The sequence below is a fragment of the Tursiops truncatus genome, chromosome 14 (assembly GCF_011762595.2).
Source record: "Tursiops truncatus isolate mTurTru1 chromosome 14, mTurTru1.mat.Y, whole genome shotgun sequence".
Taxonomy (NCBI): Eukaryota; Metazoa; Chordata; class Mammalia; order Artiodactyla; family Delphinidae; genus Tursiops; species Tursiops truncatus.
Window position 1 is genome coordinate 34,304,874 of NC_047047.1, and position 25,943 is coordinate 34,330,816.

Below are 25,943 nucleotides of genomic sequence, written 5' to 3' on the forward strand. Positions count from 1 at the left end.
AGTATGTTCACAGGGGGCACATGATAGCAAATCCTGTCTATGTTATTTATGCTACTTTCAAAGGGTAGTTGAAAATTTACTTGAAAACAAAATTTCTATGTTGACTTGCACTAAGGAGAAATGGATTTTGACTTCACCCTGGCATTTAGCAGTTGTGAGTGAAGAGATTGAAACAACACGGGCAGCTTCAAAATGTAGGGCTTTGGCCCCTCCTCTTTGTACTGAAATAACGACTTTTCAGATCTCGTTTCCATTCTTAGATTTATCCCCTGTGGTCATTCATAAACGCTTAAAACTTAATTAGGCTAAGTTTTTTAACTTTTTAAAAATTATTTTTGGCTGCGTTGGGTCTTCGTTGCTGCACGCGGGCTTTCTCTAGCTGCGGCGAGCGGGGGCCACTCTTCGTTGTGGTGCGTGGGCTTCTCATTGCGGTGGCTTCTCTTGTTGCGGAGCACGGGCTCTAGGCGCGTGGGCTTCAGTAGTTGTGGCTCGCGGGCTTCAGTAGTTGTGGCTCGTGGGCTCTAGAGTGCGGGCTTCAGTACTTGTGGCTCACAAGCTTAGTTGCTCCGCGGCATGTGGGATCTTCCCGGACCAGGGCTCGAACCCGTGTCCCTTGCATTGGCAGGCAGATTCTTAACCAGTACGCCACCAGAGAAGCCCCTCAGGCTAAGTTTTTTAAATTGTCTTTCCTAGTTCATCTTTGTGTTTCATTTTCATTGTTTATTCCTCTTATTTCTTTTTCTCATTGCTTTGGCTCTGCCTCCCTTATTGATTTTTCAGATAAGCACTGTTTGTTTTGTAATATTTGCATCCCACCCTAACTGAGAATGCACCCAGAAGCTTGGCCCGTCTGCCCTTCCCGGTGTGGGAATAATAGCTTATTGACCTGTATACCACATAGCCTGGCAGAGTGCTGAGCCCATAGTAGGCTTTCTGCAAACATTTATTGATTGGTTAACATAAATGTTCATTAATTGAAAAATAGTTTTACCTTATCTAAAAAATTAAATGACAATTCACATTGTACCCACATCCAAAAAGACTTTGAGTTTTATTGTTTGTTTGTTTTTGTTTTTTTCAGAACTACTGCGAGGGGCAGATTGTCATGATGGTAGTGGAAGAAACGTGGGCTTTGGGGTCACACTCTGCCTCTTCCCGCTACAGACTCTTAACAGTCAGTGTACTTATCTATAGTAGCATATAGTTGACTCTCTTGCCATCCCTGTCTGTGGTCTAGAAATCATATTACCAATAGCGTTCAAATTGTCTCTAAAACAAGAGTCAACAGGCTTGGTGGAAATGAGTGAGGCTGAGAGTTCTCTTAGGAGTAAGCTGGCTTATGGCTTGTTTTGTCTACTTGCGTGCCGTGTTGGTGTTCGCATTGTATATTTCCAGCCAAGGAATAAAGTGGATGCTGGACCAGAGGTTTAATTTAATCGTCAGCATCCCAATAATTTTACTCATTTTTACAGACCTTTGGAAGCTGGATAAGTGTGAATATAGTCTTAACATAGTCATTACATTTCTCTCCTTTGCTTAATAGTTTAAATCATATCTGGGATTTTTCTCACTCTCCAAATTCCAAAACCAGCCTGCTGTGCCAGGATGGTGTGCCCTGGCTCAGTGTTACTTTTCTGGCCCTGAAGGCTTAATGGTGGCCTTCTCACTAATCTGTGGGTGAACAGGTTTCAGATGAGGAGTTTGCTGTCTGCAAACCAGCTTTGAGGCCCCTACCATCCGTTCTTAGATGTCTTTTATGCTAAGGAAAATGAGTAGATTTGCTAGATTCCAGGTGTCCATTTGGAGTCTAGTATTCTCTGAATCTAAAGAACTTGACTTTAGAGCATACTAACTGCAAAACCTAACTGCAAAACCATGTATAAATTATTTATTGGCTAAAATAAATAGCAGTGGGGGTGAGGCTGGAGGAAAGGGAGAGACTAGCTGTGGAGTGCCATTCACTTACTGCACCCAGTGTTCCAGACACCTTACCTGTCAGGCAGGAGCTGAGCTGTGACTCGGAAGCACCCTCTGCCCTTGGGGAGCTTACATTCTAGCGTGCTAGACACTTCCATGTGCCTTAGGGGTGTGAGGCCAGTGTGGTCTGGATCATGGACTGACCGGCTGCCAGAGGTGTTTCCTCTCTTCTTCCTCTTCCTCTGCAGGGTTCCCCCCTCGAGCTGCAAGCATTGGGATTCCCAGATTTGGGGTGGAGGGAAGTCTTCCTCCAGAGCATTAGAGGAGCTACATGCCCGTCCTAGAATCCCCTAACAAGTTCTTCGAGTCATTTTTAGGGGGAGTGTGTGTGCGCTTGTGTGTTGCGTGTACATAAACTCACGCACTCATACGTGGATGGACTGTGCCCAAGAGCCAGAAGGGTCCACAGCTGCAGTCAAAGAAAAGATTCAGCCAGGTTAAGCATCTTGTCTGAGGTCACAGAGCAGGATTTGTTATTTTTACCCACAGTCTTTGACTTCAGATCCCGTGTCTGTAGAACAACATGACGTGTCATGACTTCACAGAGCCTCAGTTTTTGCAAAGAAACTATCGCGTGTACAGCTCGATTGACATTACCGTTGAGCGAATGAAGTTAGAACTCGTTTAGAATCCTGGAAATGCCTCGGAACTATGAGATGACATTTCTTCCTTGCATTCCTGTTCAGCTCTGTGGAGTAGGGGACCAGTGCCCACTGAGGCGGCCTTTTCTGTACTGATACAAAGAGCAGTTCCACGGAGACCTCTTTTGGAAAGAGAACCGGCCACCTTGCCCTTGATGGAGTGTGTGTGAGCAGGACGGCAAACCAAGCACGCTATACTCCTGGACCTGCTTTTTAGCCTAGCTGTTTTGAGAGGAGGATTAAACTTGAATGTGCATAGGAATCACCTGGGAATCTTCTAAAATGAGGATTCTGATTCAGTAAGGCCAGAGACTCTGCATTTTTAACAAACTTCCTGATGCTGCTGGTACTGCAGATCCAGGGACCTTTGAGTAGCAAGAGCCTGTCTGTGGCTGTGATGATGGTGAGCTCCCGGCTGCCAGGTTTGTGTCTTCAAAGGTGACCTCACATACTTGGCATTTGGAAGCTATTGAAGAAGCTCATTGGACAAAAAGGTGGTGCTTCCAGGCGGAGAGATATCATCAAGGGCCTGCCCTTCCCCATTCTTGGCAGGACCTCCAGCTTTGAGGTATAGCTTGATTTTAGATGCGAAGGTGCTGGAAGAAGTTTTTCTTCTTCTTATGGCTTAAAAAAAGTTCTTGGTGCATGCCAGGCGGCCCGAGAGATCCATCGCTAAAAGAGAAATAGGAAGTCCCAGCTCTTTGTGTGTAATGTCTGTCAGCTGGCATTCTGCACCTTCCAGACAAATCAGTCTCCTATGGAAAGCCAGCCGCCCTGGGAAGCAGGCACACTCAGCCCTAGAAGAAATCACAGGAAGTAATTAAACTGAGAAGGTCAGAGAAAGAGGAAGTGGTTGTGTTGTTTCTGAAGCGAATAGCATTGTTGTTCCTGGGGATCAAGATGATGATGTTTAAGTCTTCTGGAATGTGACTGCTTGGGGACTTGATTGTATTTAAATTGTAGCCCTTTTAGTTTATTCTTTTAGACAACAATCTAGTTAGGAAATGAATTGCTTTTAGGTCTTATCAGGAATCCCCACGTGCTTAAGCAGAAGTCTTAGGCAGGGAGTTGCTTATAGCTTGGCAAATTGCACTTAAATGAAATGAATGTCAAGACTATTAAAGGTTAATTTTAGGTGTCTGGAGTTCTCCCTAATTCTCCTGATTAAACACTTGAACATAATAGTTTCCTTAATTGGAATAATGATAGAATATTAGCATGCATATTAAACCATTTACCCAAATTTGAATAGGGTTAAAATGCAAATGATCAATCACTTGTCAGCACTTACTCTTTAGAGATAATTCCTGGGGAGAGATGGGAAAGAGCCCGGAATATGAATCGGAAAGTGGCTTTCTACCTGAGGCAGCATTGCCGGGAAAGCCAAGAATAGACCAGAGGACTGAAGTAAGACCCTTTGTTTCCCCCGCAAAGAGGTACTAAAGATACCAACGCCTGTGATAAGTAATAACTCCAACAAGAAGGTAGATGGAGTGAGAAATCTGAAATGAGCTGATTGTGGACCCTCGTTGGCCTATCATATTTTTCTTTCAGAGGAAGAGGTCCCTCCCCAGCATTTAGGTACCCCCCCCTCTGAAGTTTTGAACTGATGCCACCACCCAGGAGTTGCCCAACAAGTGACTGGGGACCCATAAGCACTTCAAGTGTTGTTTGTGAAGCGAATATGTACATAACATCCGCCATGTACATGTATGACTCTTTCAATGTATGTAGCTACATTTATAGAATCATCAAATACAACCTCAATAAAATACTACTGTACTGAGTTCACGGTGAATGTTTGTGATATTTTTCTCAATTCACAGTTATTTAAAAATACAGCTCTAATCCCTGGGGAGGAGGGCCGAGACCTGAATTTTCAACCTTTGAATACTTACTCTTAGAAAGTTGGGAATCGCTGCTGTGACCCTCATTCTGGATGTAAGAACACGAGTGTGGTCATTCTGTAGGGGATGCGTATGCAAAGGGTGTGTTTATGCTCTGGGCCGTTTGGGGATTGGTTGGAAGGTCTGAAGGAAAGCAGAGGGCATTGGTTAGAGGTGGATGGGAGGAGTTGAAAATGAGTCAGGACATCCCCCCACAGAGACTTGGCACAAAGTTGGGTCTCCTCCTAAGAAGGGGTTCCTGGGGGAGTGTATCATCTGTCGTCCAGCTCTTCTCCCTTTCCCCTCCTGCATTTGCTGAACACCTGTGCTGGGCAGCACACAACTCTCTGTTGTGGAAAAGAGGATATACTCAACACTAGAAGCTCTTGAATGGATACCAAGTAGCAGAGAACATGGTACCAGGTTGCCATGTACAGTAAGTTCTGGGAGTCAGGAAACTTAGGTTCCCATCACTTCTTTGCCACTAAGCTGCCCTGGGACCTTCGGCAAGATGCCGAGCTGCTTCTCTGGACTTGGCTTTCTCATCTCTAAAATAAAGGGATTGGATAGTAACAGAATGTTGAAGAACTCTTGTAGCTCCAAGTATTGTAAGTAGAGTTCTTGTTTTAAGAAAACTTTTGTTCTTATTTATAAGTATAATATTCTTTTTAAAAATAGAGAGAAATACAAAGAAGAAATTCAAGTACTTCTTGCTGCAGTAGCCAGGGGAGAGTTCACTTTCGACCAGGTGGGACTTGAGTTTTAGAGAACTCAGATAAGGATGGTGGCGGTGATGGTGTGGGAGAGTGGTGGGTCAGGCAGGTTGGAGAGGAGGCATCTTATGTCCAAAGGTTTCTTCCACAGACGAGGAAACTCCACCTCTGGGTTTGTGCTTGGGGAGCTCAGAGAAAGAGCTGGTCCAGTCGGGCGAGGCTAAATTTGAGTGGTTATCCCCTGCCAGGCTAACAAAATACGTATTTGAGCTTTTGTTTCTTAGGTGGAATGGAGCTGTATAAAGTTTTGAAGCAAAGAAATGATAAAATGATATGTTGGTAAATTGCAACTAGTTGCAGGCTAGGCTGGAGTTAGGGAGGCCACTAAGAACCTGTATCTGGGCAGGGCTTTCCTTCTGGCTCTAATGAAATGCAGTAGGCCCTGCTGTGGGAACCTTTGTTCCAAAGAGGTTGTCGTTACGTTTATTGGAAGATAGGGGGGGTTCTGAAATTCAAAACAAAATTAACCAGCTTACTTTGTAGATCAAACTTACAGGCTAGTAATAAACCAGGTGAGGGGTTTTGTTTTTTGTTTGCTTTTAGCATTGTTACTTCTGCAGGAACACAGCACCACTCAATTGAAATTGCCCTTGTGAAGTGGAGAATACGTTGCCCTTTCTCGATGAAGTAAAATGGTTGCAACTTGACCATAAAATTATAAAACTGGAGAGTATCTTAGGACAATGCCAGCTCCCTTCTTTTACGGAAAAATTGCAATCCAGAGAGGTCGAGGGAGGAACCCAGGGTCACACAGCTAGTTGGTGGCTTGGGATATATAAGCAAGCAGATGTCATCTGGCCTTGGTTCCAGTCCCATTTTGGGTGCTGTGTTAAACATTCATGACAGTTGTTACCCTGAGCTGTTGAACCCTCCAGAGACAGGAAAAAGATGGTGGAAACCTGTTCAATTTAGATAAACATAGCCCGTGTTGATGAGGAACCATCAACATTGAACAGAGTGTCAGCCTCGGTCAGCCCCTGCACAAGTTGAGAATAGGTGAGCTGCCAGACGCTGTTCCTGCGTGGCTCACCTTCGGGTGGCAGGTAGGGGTCCCCAGGGGTGGCTTCCTCATGTGTGTTTCAGGAACAGGAGGGTAGGGAGTGGAAGCAGAGAAGGGCTACCCTCAGCTCCCCATTCTGGGGGAGAAAAGATGAGCCCTTAGATGAGAAGTTGAAATACATGTGACCAAGGTTTTTGCACCTGGGCGCTAGCAAAAAAGTCTATGAAACGTTACCTACGCTTGTCTTTCCTCCCCAGCTCCAGTGCCTTCTCTTCTCTTCGTGTGTTTGCTTTTGATGTTAACTGCCAAGGCGGTGTGGTCATAGACAGCAGGAAGTAATATTTGATATGCAGGTTTTGGGGGGTGGGGGAGGTGGGAGGTCGGTGGGAGGTCGGTGGATGCCAGCATGGGAAGGGTGGCGGTTTTGGCGCACTAGTGTGAGAACTCCGAACATTTCTAAGCCAACAGGTGCTGTTACAGCAAAGAGAGGGAGGGAAGAGTTGACCAGCTGGTCATATAATGAATATTTTTTATGGTATCATTTTACTTTCATTTTTGTAAGGCCGCTGCCCCACAGGTTAACTCCAGATAAAGTTGGGATTATCCCGTGTACCAGACCACATAGCTAAGTGTGGTGGCTGTGTAGAAACCTAGGCTTGAGGAAGAATAAAAACAATCCCTAAACCAAGACACACTATCCGCAAGAGCCCACGGTCCAGCAGACAGGCTGGGAAGGCACACCTCACCTTCCTTCTCTTGGGGTTCTACACCCCCCCGTTTTAATCTCCATCAGCTGGGCATCCTTCTTACTCATAGAGCAAAGGATCCCTTATGAGCCTAAAGACTGCGCTGTGGGGTTTCAGGTTCCACGTCCCAGTGCTTCTGGATCATCCAGATGGTCAAGGTGGTTTGGTTATAAATGGTTTACCTGCAGATCCCTCCTTTCACATTCCTCGTGTTCCGCATCTAGCAGTACAACAGTGACAAGGAGAACAGACAGCTGTGGTCCAGCGCCCACCCGTGGCATGCAGCCTGAACTAGAACTCCTCCCCTGACTGTCCTAATAAGGGCAGTTTATCAGTATATCAAGAGGCCCCAGGTGGAGCATATCCGGGTTGGTTGGCCATGCTTTCCTAGGACACAACACCTGTCCGTCATTCCACTCTCACCTTTCTCCTCCCTAGACCAATTGAATTAGAATTTCACCCTCACACCCTGTGTCAGTATTTCGAAAAATCTAGGAGATTCTACCGTATCTTGGACTAATCAGAGTTTCGAAGAGGGGAATACCACCAAACCTAGAGGGTTGTGACCAACCAAGATGGCACCACCCAAGGAGCATTACTCACTGTTTTTAAAGACCCCCCTGGGTTATGGGTGTTAACTAGACTTTATTGTGGTGGTCATTTTGCAATAGCGAATCATGTTGTACACCTGAAACTAATGTTATAGGTCAGTTGTAGCTCAAACAACAAAAAAATTCCCCTATCACTGCCCCTTAATTTATCCTGAGTCATCTGTCATACAGGAGGGGATTCAAAAGGTCACACACATCCATATTAGGGAAGGGGACTTGCTCTTTCCCTTCCCGCTTTTTCTTTGTGGTTCCATCTCATTAAAGTTAGTAACAAATAATTTCTTAGGGAGGAAGATACCAAATTGATGTTACATGTAAAGTGAGATCATAAGACACAATACAAAATAAACTCTAATTGTTGATCCAAGAGGCCTTCTATTTAATAAAGAAACATTCTAAAGCACACCAAAAAATCACCTACAGCTGTCCAAAATATGACTTTTTTCTCCTTTGCATTGGTTCGTTTTTTTAATTTAATTTAATTTTTTTATACAGCAGGTTCTTATTCGTTATTCATTTTATACACATCAGTGTATACATGTCAATCCCAATCTCCCAAATCATCACACCACCACCTCCAACTCCCGCTGCTTTCCCCCCTTGGTATCCATACGTCTGTTCTCTACATCTGTGTCTCAATTTCTGTCCTTCAAACCAGTTCACCTGTACCATTTTTCTAGGTTTCACATATATGTGTTAATATACGATATTTGTTTTTCTCTTTCTGACTTCGCTCTGTATGACAGTCTCTATATTCATCCACGTCTCTACAAAAGACCCAGTTTCGTTCCTTGTTATGGCTGAGTAATATTCCATTGTATATACGTACCACATCTTCTTTATCCATTCATCTGTCGATGGGCGTTTAGGTTGCTTCCATGACCTGGCTATTGTAAATAGTGCTGCAATGAACATTGGGGTGCATGTGTCTTTTTGAATGATGGTTTTCTCAGGATATATGCCCAGTAGTGGGATTGATGGGTCATATGGTAATTCTATTTTTAGTTTTTTAAGGAAGCTCCATACTGTTCTCCATAGTGGCTGTATCAATTTACATTCCCACCAATGGTGCAAGAGGGTTCCCTTTTCTCCACACCCTCTCCAGCATTTGTTGTTTTGTAGATTTTCTGATGATGCTCATTCTAACCGGTGTGAGGTGATACCTCATTGTAGTTTTGATTTGCATTTCTCTAATAATTAGTGATGTTGAGCAGCTTTTCATGTGCCTCTTGGCCATCTGTATGTCTTCTTTGGAGAAATGTGTATTTAGCTCTTCTGCCCATTTTTGGATTGGATTGTTTGTTTTTTTAATATTGAGCTGCATGAGCTGCTTATATATTTTGGAGATTAATCCTTTGTCCGTTGATTCATTTGCAAATATTTTCTCCCATTCTTAGGGTTGTCTTTCCGTCTTGTTTGTAGTTTCCTTTGCTTTGCAAAAGCTTTTACGTTTCAGTAGGTCCCATTTGTTTATTTTTGTTTTTATTTCCATTACTCTAGGAGGTGAATCAAAAAAGATCTTGCTGTGATTTATGTCAGAGTGTTCTTCCTATGTTTTCCTCTAAGAGTTTTATAGTGTCTGGTTTTACATTTAGGTTTTAATCCATTTTGAGTTTATTTTTGTGTATGGTGCTAGGGAGTGTTCTAATTTCATTCTTTTACATGTAGTTGTCCAGTTTTCCCAACACCACTTATTGAAGAGACTGTCTTTTCTCCATTGTATATCCTGGCCTCCTTTGTCATAGATTAGTTGACCATAGGTGTGTGGGTTTATCTCTGGGCTTTCTATCCTGTTCCATTGATCTATATCTCTTTTTTTGCCAGTACCATATTGTCTTGATTACTGTAGCTTTGTAGTATAGTCTGAAGTCAGGGAGTCTGATTCCTCCAGCTCTGTTTTTTTCCCTCAAGGCTAGATTGTTTGAGATTTTTTTTGTTTCTTGAGGTAGGATCATATTGCTGTAAACTTCCCTCTTAGAACTGCTTTTGCCGCATCCCATAGGTTTTGGATTCTCGTGTTTTTATTGTCATTTGTCTCTAGGTATTTTTTGATTTCCTCTTTGATTTCTTTAGTGATCTCTTGGTTATTTAGTAACGTATTGCTTAGCCTCCATGTGTTTGTGTTTTTTACGTTTTTTCCCCTATAATTTATTTCTAATATCATAGCGTTGTGGTAGAAAACATGCTTGATATGATTTCAATTTTCTTAAATTTACTGAGGCTTGATTTGTGACCCAAGATGTGATCTATGCTGGAGAATGTTCCGTGTGCACTTGAGAAGAAAGTGTAACCTGCTGTTTTTGGATGGAATGTCCTATAAATATCAATTAAATCTATCTGGTCTATTGTGTCATTTAAAGCTTGTGTTTCCTTAGTAATTTTCTGTTTGGATGATCTCTCTATTGGTGTAAGTGAGGAGTTAAAGTCCCCTACTATATTGTGTTACTGTCGAATTCCTCTTTTATAGCTGTTAGCAATTGCCTAATGTATAGAGGTGCTCCTATGTTGGGAGCATATATATTTATAATTGTTATATTTTCTTCTTGGATTGATCCCTTGATCATTATGTAGTGTCCTTCCTTGTCTCTTGTAACATTCTTTTTGTTTGTTTTGTTTTGTTTTGCGGTACGGGGGCCTCTCACTGCTGTGGTCTCTCCCACCGCGGAGCACAGGCTCCAGGCGCGCAGGCCCAGCGGCCACGGCTCACGGGCCCAGCCGCTCCATGGCATGTGGGATCCTCCCGGACCGGGGCACGAACCCACGTCCCCCACATCAGCAGGCAGACTCTCAACCACTGCGCCACCAGGGAAGCCCCCTTGTAACATTCTTTATCTTACAGTCTATTTTATCTGATATGAGTATTGCTACTCCAGGTTTCTTTTGATTTCCATTTGCATGGAATGTCAGTTTCCATCCCCTCACTTTCAGTCTGTATGTGTCCCTAGGTCTGAAGTGGGTCTCTTGTAGACAGCGTATATATGGGTCTTGTTTTTGTATCCATTCAGGGAGCCTATGTCTTTTGGTTGGAGCATTTCATCCATTCATGTTTAAGGTAATTATTGATATGTATGTTCCTCTTACCATTTTCTTAATTGTTTCGGGTTTTTTTTTTTTTTTTTTTTTTTTGCGGTATGCTCGTCTCTCACTGTTGTGGCCTCTCCCGTTGCGGAGCACAGGCTCCGGACACTCAGGCTCAGTGGCCATGGCTCACGGGCCCAGTCGCTCCACAGCATGTGGGATCCTCCCGGACCAGGGCACAAACCTGTGTTCCCTGCATCGGCAGGTGGACTCTCAACCACTGTGCCACCAGGGAAGCCCTCAGGTTTGTTTCTGTAGGTCCTTTTCTTCTCCTGTGTTTCCCACTTGGAGAGGTTCCTTTAGCATTTGTTGTAGAGCTGGTTTGGTGGTGCTGAATTCTCTTAGCTTTTGCTTGTCTTTAAAGCTTTTGATTTCTCCAGCGAATCTGAATGAGATCCTTGCTGAGTAGAGTAACCTTGGTTGTAGGTTCTTCCCTTTCATCACTTTAAGTATATCATGCCGCTCCCTTCTGGCTTGTAGAGTTTCTGCTGAGAAATCAGCTGTTAACTTTATGGGAGTTCCCTTGTATGTTGTCATTTTTCCCTTGCTGCTTTCAATAATTTTTCTTTGTCTTTAATTTTTATCAATTTGATTACTATGTGTCTTGGCGTGTTTCTCCTTGGGTTTATCCTGTATGGAACTCTCTGCGCCTCCTGGACATGGGTGGCTATTTCCTTTCCCACGTTAGGAAAGTTTTCGACTATAATCTCTTCAGATATTTTCTCGGGTCCTTTCTCTCTCTCTTCTCCTTCTGGGACCCCTATAATGTGAATGTTGTTATGTTTAGTGTTGTCCCAGAGGTCTCTAAGGCTGTCTTCATTTCTTTTCATTCTTTTTTCTTTATTCTGTTCTGCAGTAGTGAATTCCATTATTGTGTCTTCTAGGTCACTTATCCGTTCTTCTGCCTCAGGTATTCTGAGGCAGAAGATTCCTTGTAGTGTATTTTTCATTTCATTTATTGTATTGTTCGTCTCTGTTTGTTCTTTAATTCTTCTAGGTCTTTGTTAAACATTTCTTGCATCTTCTCGATCTTTGCCTCTGTTGTTTTTCCGAGGTCCTGGATCATCTTCACTATCATTATTCAGAATTCTTTTTCTGGAAGGTTGCCTGTCTCCACTTCATTTAGTTTTTTTGGTGGGTTTTATCTTGATCCTTCATCTGGTACATAGCCCTCTGCCTTTTCATCTTGTCTATCTTTCTGTGAATGTCCCAACACTCTGTCCAACTTCGCACAGCCAACTGGTAGAACTGGGCTTCAAATCCATGTATCGGGACTAAGAACAGAAGGGTTGACTGCTAAGCTGCTAGTGTTGGAGGGTCTCCTGCAGAGGCGGGGGGTGGCTATGGCTCACCGTGGGTACAAGGATAGTGGCAGCAGTAGTTCTGGGTAGTATTCCTTGGCATGAGCCCTCCTGGTATCCACCATTAGCACCACCAAAGAGCCTCACGACTGTTTTTTATTAATTTTTTGAAAGGTTTGACTGAATCTTTAAAATCTCTAATAGTTTTTTTTGGAAGTTTTCCTTAGTGATGTAACACAGATGCTTTTGGGACATGAATTTAGCTATTTTAATAAAGTAGTAAGTATAAGAGTTTTAAAAATTTTGTCTCTTTTTGGGGGTGATTCGGGCCAGTTAGTTTACAGGAATCAAGAATAGTTCTTGGGGCTTCCCTGGTGGCGCAGTGGTTGAGAGTCCGCCTGCCGATGCAGGGGACACGGGTTCGTGCCCCGGTCCGGGAAGATCCCACATGCTGCAGAGCAGCTGGGCCCATGAGCCATAGCCGCTGAGCCTGCGCGTCCGGAGCCTGTGCTCCGCAACAGGAGAGGCCACAACAGTGAGAGGCCCGCGTACCACCAAAAAAAACTAAAAAAAACAAACAAAAACAAAACAAAACAAAACAAAAAAAAGAATAGTTCTTGAATTTTATCTTTTTTTTTTTGGCTGCATTGGGTCTTCGTTACTGCGCACGGGCTTTCTCTAGTTATGGTGAGGGGGGGCTACTCTTCGTTGTGGTGCACGGTCTTCTCACTGTGGTGGCTTGTCTTGTTATGGAGCACGGGCTCTAGGTGCGTGGGCTTCAGTAGTTGTGGCTCACAGGCTCTAGAGCTCAGGCTCAGTAGTTGTGGCGCACGGGCTTAGTTGCTCCACGACATGTGGAATCTTCCCGGACCAGGGATGGAACCTGTGTCCCCTGCATTGGCAGGTGGATTCCTAACCACTGCACCACCAGGGAAGTCCCTTGAATTTGATTTCTGACAAACCTTTGTTAATGTGGGACCAGCATCTGTTTGAATTTAAAGGAAAACAGCTATAGAATCATATGCTTTTACCTAGAAATGAAAATACATTGACTTAAAACCAATGTCTCTAACAAAAACTGATGCCAGATTTTAAGACTGTAGCTTGTCACCCAGAAGTGTGACACCACATGCAAATGAGGGAAAGGCTGAAAAAGCGTTTTAATATCTTAGGAGAAAATGTGAAGGGTGCACTTGAAAATGGGAGTCTTGCACAATAATATGAATGTACTTAATGCCACTGAACCATACACTTAAAAATGGTTAAAATGGTAAATCTTATGTTGTGTATATTTTGCTACAACTATAACAAATTTTTTTTTAAATGGGACCAAGTCAACTAAGGACTTCGTAAGATCTCAAAGACTTCTTTGCAGAAAAATGGCAGCCTGAACACAACTGCCTGGGTCCACAGGCCTCAGACACCAAATCTCCTATTTCACATCCTCATTTGTAGATTTCCAGCTTCCTGTCAATCTACGCCTAGTCCCCTTTGCTCCCCTCTTCTGCCCCTCCCTCCAAAAAAGCTCCCTCAGGAAGCTGGAGGCAAGATGGACCTTGAGATGAGGCCAGTGGTACCCAAAGTTGTGTATCTCCTAAAGGTTCCTCCAGTTGACTGTGTGTGTTTCTTTCTAGACTAGTGTGTCTTGACAAGGGGTTGGAACCTCTGAGAAAGCTTTAAAGGTCTAAACAGCTTTGTAGGAGAGCTAACAGCAGAGCTGGTCTTGGTTGTAGGTGGTGTGGGTGACGGGCCCTTCCCAGGCAGAGAGACCAGGGTTGAGGGCAGGCTGGCACAATAGTGACCAACAAAGCAGCCTTGGGCAAGCATTTTTACATTCAGAGCCTCGATGGTGAAACCATATGGGATGATAATGCAAAAAAGTGTAAAAACCAAGGAAGTGTGTCGGCCCTTCCGCCTTTCCTCTGTTTGGAAATGGGAGGACTCATAACCTGGAAGGTGAAATTACGAATCACTTAATTTAAACAAACGCATGAGAATGAACGTGTGCTGAGGCCATGCCTGTGAGAACAACAACTCGTCTTTTGAAAAGGTTAGGCCTTTTTTTTGTTTCTTTTCGTAAGACTTGCTGTTTCCCTCTTTAAGTCGTTTTACTAGTAGCCTGTTGGTGGAAATTGGATCGTTAGAGCTTCTGAGGTGGCACACACCTCGAGTGGGAAGATTAGCAACTTCTTCTATAGCTTCTGTGAATTTTTCAAAAAAACTACACACTCACTGTTGTCCGCAAGTACTCATTTTGGCTGTTGAAAATCTATACTCCTTCATAAACTGTTTATAGATCTGACACTTTCTGGCGTTGGGAATACTCAAGTCAGCACGTTTGATACTTAGTTTGGCAGTCTTCATGTCCAGTAGAAAAAGCAAATGCTGTCATGAACCACTGTGATAAGCTTTGGGGAAAGGGTTACTCGTGGCCGGGGGCACATTTGTTCATGTGAAAGCACCCCCCGAATCCCCACCCCACCTCAGGGATGGAAACACGGGATCTGTAGATCCTACCAATTCAGGGAGCTGGGAAGTATGCGCCGTTCTGACACCCCGGATGGCCCTCCAGCTTCTACTCTGACACTTCTGAGATAAGGAGCCCTCATGCCTGGGGTGACTCGGGTATGTGGCCCTGACTGTCAGCAAGTCCCTCTATGGAACCACTGTCCTCTGCGGCGGCGACAGCCGGTTCCCTGCCGTTCTGACCGCCCCGCCGATACAGGACGGCAGCTTCCGCTGCCCAGACACCATCCCGGTCTCCTTATCAGTGTTCACGTTCAGCCGAGTCTCCTGTAAAATAGGGGTCCAGAGCTGGAGGTGCTTTTCATAGATGCTGTGGATGGTGGCCTCTCCATGTAGTCTGGGGTAGCGGGGCGCTGGGGTCAGTGCAGGGGCACCAGGCTGTTTGCGTGGAAAATGCGTGCTGCCCATGCTGAGCCTGTACCCTTGCTTTTCTGTGCTGCTTTCAGCTGCTCTGGGCTCTGTAGGAGTAGCTCTGTCTCCCTTTCAGAGGCATAAAGAAGGCTTTCCCGGTGCCAGCCTCAGTACTTGCTGGGCATCGGTTATTGGCTCTTGCTGTGCTGGGCAGGCCGAGGAAGGGAGTTCCCTGCTGCTCCAAAAGCTCTCTCCACTTCTGAATGAAGGACTCTAGTCTTTTGTATTCCCGGGGTGGTATTCTTTGGAAGCAGTGCGGAAGACCTGGTGAGAAAAGGTGAGTGAGTGAGCTGCTTAGAGCACTGAAATCATAGTTTCTTGAAGCTGGTCCTGGGCCACCTACTAAGCGTGGTTAGTCTAGAGGACTTGTTAAAATACGATGTCAGCGGCCACCCAGACCTCCTGGATCAGCCTCTCTGGGCGTGTGGCCCAGAATCTGTATTTTTGAAAAGCTCCCCGAGTGATTCCTCTGCCTGAAAGCCAGAGTTTGAGATCTATTTCCTAAATTGTAATTACATCCTCGATGTTCGTTTTCTGAACCATCCAACTACTGAGTACTCAGGAATCTTAAAGGCCGCCTTTGTGCCTTTACTCCAGCCACCCAGTGCTGTTAGTACTTCCTGAGTGTGTATTTACACAATCTGCATTTTATGAAGTCCATAAAGACGTATTTACCCAACAAGTCACCGGTGCTCCAAAGGTCAGCTGCCCTCGATTTGTATGAAAGGCTCTTAACTCAAAGTCAATTAACACCAAGATAGAAGCCGCTTAAAGCAAGGAAATGACCTGTTTAGGCCGCCACTCCATCCCGAACTTTTCTCCCCTGTTGTAGTTTAGTTTTACAAGTCCCTTCATGCTAGTTAACTTTGCTTAGCCTATGCATGTGTGGCCCGGTGTAGCACACAGGTAAAGTACCATTTGACAGGTCATCATGTGAGAGTGCTGTTTAAAAGCAAGTAATTGAAGTTACTATTAAACGGTGCCGTGTTAGCAGTTTTGCAACTGACTAAATCACCCTCCCCACTGCAAGCAGCGGGGATAATCCTAGGAATGCTGGGGAAGAAGGGCAGAGAGACCCAGTCTCCCTCAGTGTTGCTTTCAGAGCCTGCTGTTGGATAAGTCTTGCCTAGGTCTAGAGCTGTGATTTCCTTGTTTTCAAAGAGTAATTCCTCAAAGACTTGCTAGAGGATTAAATGAGATAACCTGGGTTGTGTGCTCAGCTGTATGTGGAAAGCAATCAGTTGTAAAAGAGTATCTGCTACAGCTGATGGTGATGATTATAGTATAAAAGTGGAAAGCCCTCAGAGAGGACGAACAGTTACGGTTAGCAGTTGCTGGAGGCCAAGAGATTCAGCTGGTAGGCCTTCCATCGTGAACGCCGGGGGAGCAAGCAGCCTCAGGTCCTGCTGCACCGGCCAGGACCCCAACCACACACCAGCCAGCCGGCCGGGCGCACTGCACTGAGACACACTCCTCCAGGGAAAGGTATGGGCCATAACTCCTTCTGGTTTTTACTGTAGACCCTGTGCCTGACATCTTTCGCCTGACTTCTCATATGTGAAAGCCTCTTCCTTAAGAGCAAAAGGCTAGGTCCTCTTTTGGTTTGATTTGGGAACCATGTTGTGGCCTCTCCCGTTGCGGAGCACAGGCTCCGGACGCGCAGGCCGAGCGGCCATGGCTCACGGGTCCAGCCGCTCCGCGGCATGTAGGATTTTCCCGGACCCGGGGCACAAACCCGTGTCCCCTGCATCGGCAGGTGGACTGTCAACCACCGCGCCACCAGGGAAGCCCCTGGGAACCATTTTTGTCTGTCAGGGTTAAGAACCAGGATGGTGAGTACAACTACCGATAAAAAGGAGGCTGCCTGAGAAGAAGGTTTGATCAAACGCCAAGAGTGTGCTGAGGGGCTTCCCTGGTGGCGTGAGCCATGGCCGCTGAGCCTGCGCGTCCGGAGCCTGTGCTCCGCAACGGGAGAGGCCACAACAGTGAGAGGCCCGCGTACCGCAAAAAAAAAAAAAAAAAAAAAAAAATTAAAGTCTTCATCAGGAAACAAAATTCTTGTTACCATAAGTGAGGCTGTCAAGGTGGCTTTATTCTTTTTTAAGTAGTGTGCAACGTAAATTGCTAAGCGCCGCGTTCTTGTAGGGAGGTAGTAGGGCTTTTTAGTAAAGACCGTAGAATTTAGACCAGTGCTGTCCGATGCAAATACTACAGGAGCCGCATAAGTAATTGAAAATGTTCTGGTAGCAGTGTTTTTGTTTTGTTTCTTTTTTAAGTAAATAGAAACAGTGAGATTAATTTTAATATATTTTAATTCAACATATCTAAATCATCATTTCAATATGTAATTGATATTAAAAATTGTTAGAGATATTTTGCATTTTTGGTGCTACGCCTTTGAAAGGCAGTGTGTACGTTACACTTGTAGGGCATCTCATTTGGACCAGCTGTGTTTCAGTAGCCCCAGGTGCCTCCTGTATTACACAGTACCCCTCTAGACTAAGGCAGGCCTGGTGTCAACTCCTCTCTGCTGCTTATTAGCCATGTGACCAGGGATAAATCACCTGAACCATTCAAAACCTCACATGTAAAAGAGGGACCATAATATCTATTTTTCTGGGCTCTTGTAAGTATTAAGTCAGATGATGTATGTGCATAAAACTTTGGGTCCACAAAGAGGTGCTCTGTAATTGGCATCTGTGATTTTGAGATATCCACTGTTAACTGCATAGGGTTTGGATTAAAGGATGAGGGTTATGATGAAAGCCAGTATCAGGGCAATGCTTACGGGCTGAAGAAAAACTCCAGAGGGACTTCCCTGGTGGCGCAGTGGTTAGGAATCTGCCTGCCAATGCAGGGGACATGGGTTCAATCCCTGGTCTGGGAAGATCCCACATCCTGCGGAGCAACTAAGCCCATGCGCCACAACTACTGAGGCCCACGCGCAGAGAGCCTGTGCTCCGCAACAAGAGAAGCCACTGCAATGAGAAGCCCGCGCAGCACAATGAAGAGTAGCCCCCGCTCGCCGCAACTAGAGAAAGCCCGCGTGCAGCAACAAAGACCCAATGCAGCCAGAAATTAAAAAAAAGAAAGGGGGGGGGAAGCCTATAATGTGAGCAAACAAGTTAAAATGTTTAAAAGAAGAAGAAGAAAAACTCCAGAAAACCTGACAGATTCCTGGGACTGGAGACTGGGATTTTGTACACAAGCCTTGGAAGGGGGCTTTGGGTCTGGCTGAGCAGTTTGCCTGGAGCTCTACCACCAGTTCAGAGAAGGTGATGTACAGGGAATTCCTGTAGGAATCACTGTGGCATCATAAATACAGTCTCCGCCTAGAGGCAGGGGAGCTGATTTCAGATTTGGACCCTGTCTCTTGTATTGTATATTTATCTTCCTAGACTTTGGCTTCCTCATCTGTCAGCTGGGACTAATTTTATGAGGCGTGTGAGGATTCATTTAGACCCAGCAGTGAAGGTGCTTGCTGCAGTGCCCGTCATGTTTGAGCCAGGTGAATGTTTCTGGCATCTGGAAAGCAGTTTCAACTTAGAGCCTTGTTGAGGGGGCATGAGGTGTAGACAGAAGGGACAGATCATGCCCCTCTGATAAGCAGCCTGAAAGATGGAACCAGCAAGAGAGGAGAGGGGCCCAAGAGACTGGATTTGCAAAGAACTCTCTCAAGCTGAAAACAGACTGATAAATCCTGTCTATGTCAAGTGAATGGATGTGGGGCGTCTAGAGCCCCTCACCCATTTGGTTCATTTAATACCAAGATTCTAGACTCTGCCAAGGGTCTGTGACTGTGCAGGGTGCCAGAGGGGACTCTGGGAAAGAAATAGGAAAGAGGAGGAACAGAGGCCTGGCCTGGTGGCATATTTTGGAGTTACCCTCCACATGCAGGCTATGTCATAAACATTCTGATAACATTCTTTTTTTTCTGCCCTTTTAGTCCTCTGACTTCCTTTCCCAGCTTTTGATACTTTTATTGTTTCTTCTGGAGAGCAAAATTATCACTAGGGCGTCACACCCTTTTGTGTTAGTAGCAGTATTTTAAGACACTCCCAAGAGCCCAAAAGGAGAACTGTCCTCTAAATGGAGTTCTGGGAAGTTACCTGTGCTCCCGTGGTGAAGCTTGAGCGGATACAGTGTCCACACAGGTAAAAGGACGACGTGATCCAAATACAAGTTGATCTTTTGATTTAAGCAAACCAGACACCAAAATCTAGGTTTGCAGAGCACGTGAACTCGGGTGTATGTGACAGTCAGTGTACACAAAGACTCGGCACAAAATTGCTTGAAATGAGCAGCATCCCCCCAGCCTGGAGCAGAGAGAAACTCTGCAGGCCATGCACCCACCCCTTTGATTTACCAACTTTTCTCCTGCATCTGTGGCCAACACAGCAACAGATTCGAGGCCACTCTCACTGAATCTGTACTTGATGAGGACAATTTAAATGTCTCTAAAGATTGTCATTTGATGGGTTTTCACTGCATAAGGTGTTTCCCTTGAACTCAGGCATAGGCATTAATCACCCTCCCCCCCCCACACCAAGTTCTTGTTAAGTCATTGTGATTTGGGAGTTTTTCATTATTCACATTAGCTGTGAGGTCCGAGACTTTCTCTCCTGGGACGTTTAGCCATGAATAAAGTTGCTGAATGCCCCCATTTGAGGAAGAGACTAAACTTTCTACTGCCCAAGTAGTGTCCAGTGACTTAGGGCAGAAGCCCGTGTGAGTGGAGGGCGCTGCCTCGCCTGCGGGTCTGAGCTCTTGGGAAAGGTGGATCTTATCTCTAGGGAAGTGGCGGCTCGCTTTATCTGGCCACTCTGGCGGAACAGGTTTGCTCCCAGCGAAGGAGAACTTGATGTTAACTCTTTCTGGCCTGTCTCGAACCTGCAGCCAGGAGGGCTGGTTTGTTGAGCAGCCTGAAGTCTGTGTTGCCACCTGCCCCTGACCTCCTCCTTGAATGGAAAAGATCCTCCCCAGAGATAAACAGTCAGGACATCTCAGGCATGGCGCACAGAGAGTGTAGTGACCGACTTCATTTCTGCCACCACCTTAGCCCCCTGTCACATTCTCTCTAAAAGCTCCTTGACACCTTTGAGACAAATGTGGGTCCCACATCTCCCCACTAGGCTCTTCGACTGGGGGGCAGGAGAGGGGGTGGGCACTGGTGTCGCTTTCTGTGTTTTTAACATTTTGATTCATTATTCTTGACGGCTCTGGAGAGTGAATTCTAAGGAGGGTTGGAGGACTGGAACGTGTGTGGGTGGAGGTTTGGGTGAAGAGGGTTAGGAAACGTGCTTTCTTGCTTTTTCTCTGGGGGGCACAGGCCAAGGGATTTACTGCCTCTGGGATGGTGTTTGCGGCCCTGGGCATTTTGCCCCGGCTCTAGAGGGCCCTGCCACCTCCGGGTGGTTGCTTCTCTAACCTGAGGGCTGCGTCATCTGCTCCAAAGAGTGCCCACCAACAACATCTAGGCCAGAAGCACCATTTAACAGATGAGGACACTGAGGCCTGGGGAGTGGAGCCCCAGGTGACACAGTTGGCTGGCAGGGAGGTCTGGTTGGCTTGGTGGTCGTCTTTCCCCACCGGGATCATTCAGATGAGTGCCAGGAAGAAAGGGGTGTGTGTGTGGTGGGGGGGTGCTGCCCATTGCAGGCGGCCAGCTTTTTCTGCAGGATTAGTTTTGAATTTAAAAGAGTGCCTGCAGGGAAGTGGGGGCAGTCCCTGGGCAAAAAGGCGCTGGGTCTTCTCAGACAGGAGTGCTCTGGAGAGAAGGGCGGATGAGTCTGAGGACTTGTGGAGGGGCTCAGATGTAGCTGCTTAAATTAGTTAAAAGTGAGAAATGTAAATTACTAGCTCAAACCAAATGTCTGAACATTGTTATAAAATGAGGTGAAATCACAGAAAAGAAGATTGCCGTGCAGCGTTCCTCCCACAAAATGGCCTTTGTGTTCTCGAGAGCCCTGCGGGGCTGATCAATTGCTTGGGGGTTTTGAAGGCCTATCAAGTTCAGGTGTGTGTAATGGACTTTATTGGGGGGTTTTCCTCCTGCTTATTTGGACAGTCATTCACAGTTACTTTGCACTTGTAACAAAGCTGTGATGAAGGGGGAAAAACCCCTGTTAAACATTTTAACTCAGGGAGTATTTGGAGTCAGAATAAAAGAAGTAAGCAAGAGGAAAAACAGGATTTATGGCACTGGCCCTTGTTAACTGCTGTTGGAGTGACAAAAGGAAAGATGAAAAGGATATTTCAGTAACTACCTGAAAAACAGCTTTCTCTATCTACATTTTTATGTCGATTCTGTACTTTTCTCCACCAAACTGAAAAGTGCTCTAAGAAGGCAGTTTGAGTCCTGATTCTGCCATTTGTTAGTCAGGTGACCTAGAGCAGTTACATAAACTCTAAGGCCCTTAGTTTTCTCTTCTGGAAAATGGGCTGATGTAGGGACACACCTGGCTCAGAAGAAAGCATGCAGTAAATGTTAGCAAGCTGCTGTTGTCATCACCATTATTGTTTCTAATCATGTTTATAACACTGTGTCCATACTGCCCCGAAGATGGGAGAGAAGTGGGGAATGAAAGTGAGGTCTGCCCACGGATGGTGTCCTGGGCCAGTTGTTGGGCAGGGAGGGATTTATTTGGCAGAAGGGAAAGGATGATGTCCAAGCTGGGGACCTGTGCGTGGGATGACTGAGCCATGCCTGCATCTGTAAGAAGCAGACACGCGGTTTTGTAGACCCCCACCTGTACCCTTTGCCTGCTCAGTGGCTTCCCCCAGACCTTGTGTCCCAGACTTGTTGGGGGCGGGGTGTTGACTCTCCAGCTCCCAGAGACCCCAGGTCCACTCTGCACAATACGGTTTAGTTCCAGGAGAGCAGGACGTTTGCCTGTTTTGTTCATTGCTGTGTTCAGTGCCTGATATGATAGGAGCGCAAGCAGTATCTGCCCAATGAGTGAATGGGGCCCAGTAGGAATAAGTACCTATGTTAAATTTATATGTGTTCCTCAAGAAAACGCCCCAAGAAAACTGCCACTATTGAGACTGTTTAGTTGTCTAATAAAGAGAAGAGAGAAACTTTTAAAACAACTTGGTTTGGTTAAAGACACGTTGTATATACTTGTGCTTACCTAGTTCCCATGTAGTTCATTAATATATTTAATATATGTGATCAACTTTGTGAGTATATGTGATTACAGATTTTAACTTTACATGGTTGCCTGCCTACGCACAATCCTTAGGACAATTACGGGGAATATAATTAGCATGAACATTCCTTTTTTGAAAACTGACTATGCTGCTGCTTCTGGAGTGAAGTGTTTAAATGTCCTATTCACCTGATTATTGCTGTCACCAGCACAGCACCAGCAAATGCCCTGAGGTCCAGGCCTCCTAGACCAGGACTTACATGTCGGTGTGAGTCACCTGGGGCGTCTTGCTAACTTGCAAGTTCCCATTCAGCAGGGCTGGGCCCAGGGGCTGAGAGCCTGCATTTCTGTTAAGTTTTCCTGATGCTGCTGGCTGCTCTGTGGACCACACTTTGAGTAGCAAGGCTTTAATTTGTCTTTAGTTTTTTGAGGTTTCTCTTTGTGTTCTAAAGATGACTAGTGGGTTTCCCTGGTGGCGCAGTGGTTGGGAGTCCGCCTGCCGATGCAGGGGACACGGGTTCGTGCCCCAGTCCGGGAAGATCCCACATGCCGCGGAGTGGCTGGGCCCGTGAGCCATGGCCGCTGAGCCTGCGCATCCGGAGCCTATGCTCCGCAACGGTAGAGGCCACAACGGTGAGAGGCCTGCGTACAGCAAATGAAAAAAAAAAAAAAAGATTAAAGATGACTAGTATATCATATTCTAAATGTTGACTTTTCTATACTTAATCCCTTCTGGAAATAGTTGTTTCCTTAGGAGGGCCATTGTTTGGTTTGCACATGGCCAACACAGTACTGCCAAGTATAGCTGCTCCTCGAAAAAGCTTGGACATTTCAGGATTCACTGTGGACCTTGAGTGAAGTCTGATGCTTTATATTTGTCTTTTGGGAATGTATTTGGGATTTTGGATGTAAATCAAATGTTACTGGGTTCAGTGTTGGCTAAAAGAATTGTGCCAATGAATTCTTTGGCAGAAGTGTAAAATGTCCCAACGTGTAGATTCGTTTCTCAGTTTGACTAAATGTGCTCATCACGGTCTAACCCTTTTTTTTTTTTTTTTGCGGTACACGGGCCTCTCACCGCTGTGGACTCTTCCATTGCGGAGCACAGGCTCCGGACGCTCAGGCTCAGCGGCCATGGCTCACGGGCCCAGCCGTTCCGCGGCATGTGGGATGCTCCCAGACCGGGGCATGAACCCGTGTCCCCTGCATCGGCAGGCGGACTCTCAACCACTGCACCACCAGGGAAGCCCCTGTCTAACCCTTTTTTGCTTAATACTGAAGCAAACCTTCTGCCGTCCTGCAAAGTAAAGACCTTGATTATGAGTCTTTGTGTATCTGTACCATGCCTATTGATTTAATAATTTCTGAATTGTCAGAATGTCTTCAGATGCAGCTGCTTTGCAGAATTACATTGCTGTAATTCAGGCAGTAATATAGGTGTGCGTTTAACATCTACTTTGTCTTAAGATGCTGTGATTGCATAGTGAACTCTGATGGGAATTACTATGTGTTTACTAAGGCTTCACCTCCTTAGGTGCTGGAGCACCCCCTTCTCCCCTTTCTCTCCAGGCCTGCCTGGGTACCATCTAGTCCCACGGCTTTATGTACCATTCTGCACCTGTGTGCAGATGACTCACAGGTTGATTTCTCCAGGCTGGCCATTCCCAGAACTCCAGATTGGTGTCAGTATCACCACACGGACATCTAAAGTGCATCTAAATGTTAAGACGTTTTGGACATTAAATGTCCAAAACAGAACTTCTGATCTCCTAAAGGGGGGCAGCGCACTCACCTACCCTTCCCTGTCTTGACAGATGACACCACCATTCACTCAGTGGTCCAACTTTAAATCTGTGTAGGATGTACCATGGTCTGTTGATTTATATGTTCATGGTCGGTCTCCCTGTATGTAAGCAGGAACTACGTTTCTCTTTTCTCTAGTATACACTAGTGCCACCTAGAAAGTACCAGGACACAGTATAATCTTAAGTATTGAATAAATGAATGACTTTATCTGGAATGCAAAGAACTTTAGAGTTCTGCCAGCAGTTGGTATTTATTCACGACTGTTTGGACAAAAACAACAAACATTATTCCTAAAGATTTTCTGCTTTGTTTTGTATTGTAAAGAGGCCATTTCTACTGTATGTCGGAAAGTGAGGTACACTAGTTGTGTTCGAGTTTCTATAAAACCCAAGTGCCTTTAGAATTACCTAAGAAAAATGCACAGGTATTTGTATGTTTTAATATTCTGATTGCTTTACCATTTATAATCTGAGTGGTCTAATTGTTAGCATTTATTTGATTAAATTATTGACCCACCGCTATTGGCAAATACTTCTTGAGCTCTCACTACTTATAAAGTCTTTGTACTTGATGCTAGAAGGGAAAAAAATGGTGCAAGGCATGGTGACTGACCTTGTAATTCTGTTTGTAAACATTCAGTCCTTGATTTCTGGTTAGACGCAGTAAATTGAACAAGTGTATATATCTCTGCTTCCTCCCAAAACTCTAATAAAATGACAGTAAGGAATGAAAACAGAATGAACCCAGAAACCTCCCAGAGGGATAGCAACCATATTTTGCAAGATGGAGTGCCAGTGTGTGAATGTTGGCTTAGCAGAGAAAGCTGAAACCAAGCTGCCTGCTGCGTGGGTGGTGCAAAGTTGGGGGTGGGATAGAAGGCAGTTTCTGCTACAGAATCCTAAAGCCTAGGGTTCCAGATGCAGTACTGAACCAAAAACAGGGAGTGAGAGAACATTCCATCAGAGCATGGGAGAAAGAAAGGGAACACCATGAAATCCAGGAATCCAGCGCAGAACAGAAATGAAGGGAAGAAGCCACAGCCATGCAGCCACACATGTAGGCCCTGAGAACAGCCAGTCCACATGGGGGTGGTGTAGGATGGATGGTCTCAGAAGGGATGGCCTTCGGAGCAAAAATGCTTTTGATTGTATTGAAAAAATGCTTTTCAGCTCTGGCCCAGGTTGTAGATGAAATAATAATTGGTGCACTGAAAAGTAAGCAAACATTTTAAAAGAAGGCTGTTTTTAATGCAGGAATAAAACAAGCTTATAAGAAAGCCATCACATTTTATAAGATCCACTTTAAATATTTATCTAATCATACCAGTGTACCACCAATTTTTTTTTAATTAATTTTATTTATTTTTGGCTGTGTTGGGTCTTTGTTGCTGCATGCGGGCTTTCTCTAGTTGTGGTGAGCAGGGGCTACTCTTTGTTGTGTCGCACAGGCTTCTCATTGCAGTGACTTCTCTTGCCGAGCACGGGCTCTACAGCGCGCGGGCTTCAGTAGTTGTGGCTCACGGGCTCTAGAGCGCAGGCTCAGTAGTTGTGGCACACGGGCTTAGTTGCTCCGCGGCATGTGGGAGCTTCCTGGACCAGGGCTCGAACCCGTGTCCCTTGCATTGGCAGGCGGATTCTTAACGACTGCGCCACCAGGGAAACCCCACCAAATCTTGATTTAATTAAAATGTCATATAACTACTTCAGGAGGAGTGAGGAGTGGAATTGTGGAAGGTGATAAAAGAGAGCTAAGCCTGAGGAAGCCAGTGGATAATCACTAAAATTGATGGCAGAAGGGTTGTGCATCAGTGGATTCACTGGAGAAGTATTCACACCTGCATATTCTCTACAAGGCTGCACGTAGCCCTGTCAAGTGCTTTGGAGGAAATGACATGTCTAAAGACGTCTAGCTAAGACTGCTGTCTTCAAGAAGTTTGCCATCTAATTAGAAAGGCCAGAGTCTGTGAATTAAATATAACTCCATGTTACCTTGTATTATGAGCAAAGGGCCAAAAACATTGTAGGAATTTGATGGGG

At 45.3% G+C, this 25,943-nt stretch overlaps 1 protein-coding gene across 2 annotated transcripts in view; it reads left to right on the forward strand.

Moving 5' to 3' along the window:
* SPRED2 (sprouty related EVH1 domain containing 2) overlaps positions 1-25,943 on the forward strand; it is a 122,990-nt gene that overhangs the window by 9,727 nt on the left and 87,320 nt on the right. The window contains exon 3 of one of the 2 annotated variants that reach the window (XR_012325669.1): positions 1,082-4,405. The exons of the other annotated variant lie outside the window; for it this stretch is intronic. The gene's annotated coding sequence lies outside the window, so the exon portion shown is untranslated. Of the gene's footprint in view, positions 1-1,081; positions 4,406-25,943 lie in introns of those variants that run through there. 2 annotated transcript variants of the gene reach the window in all.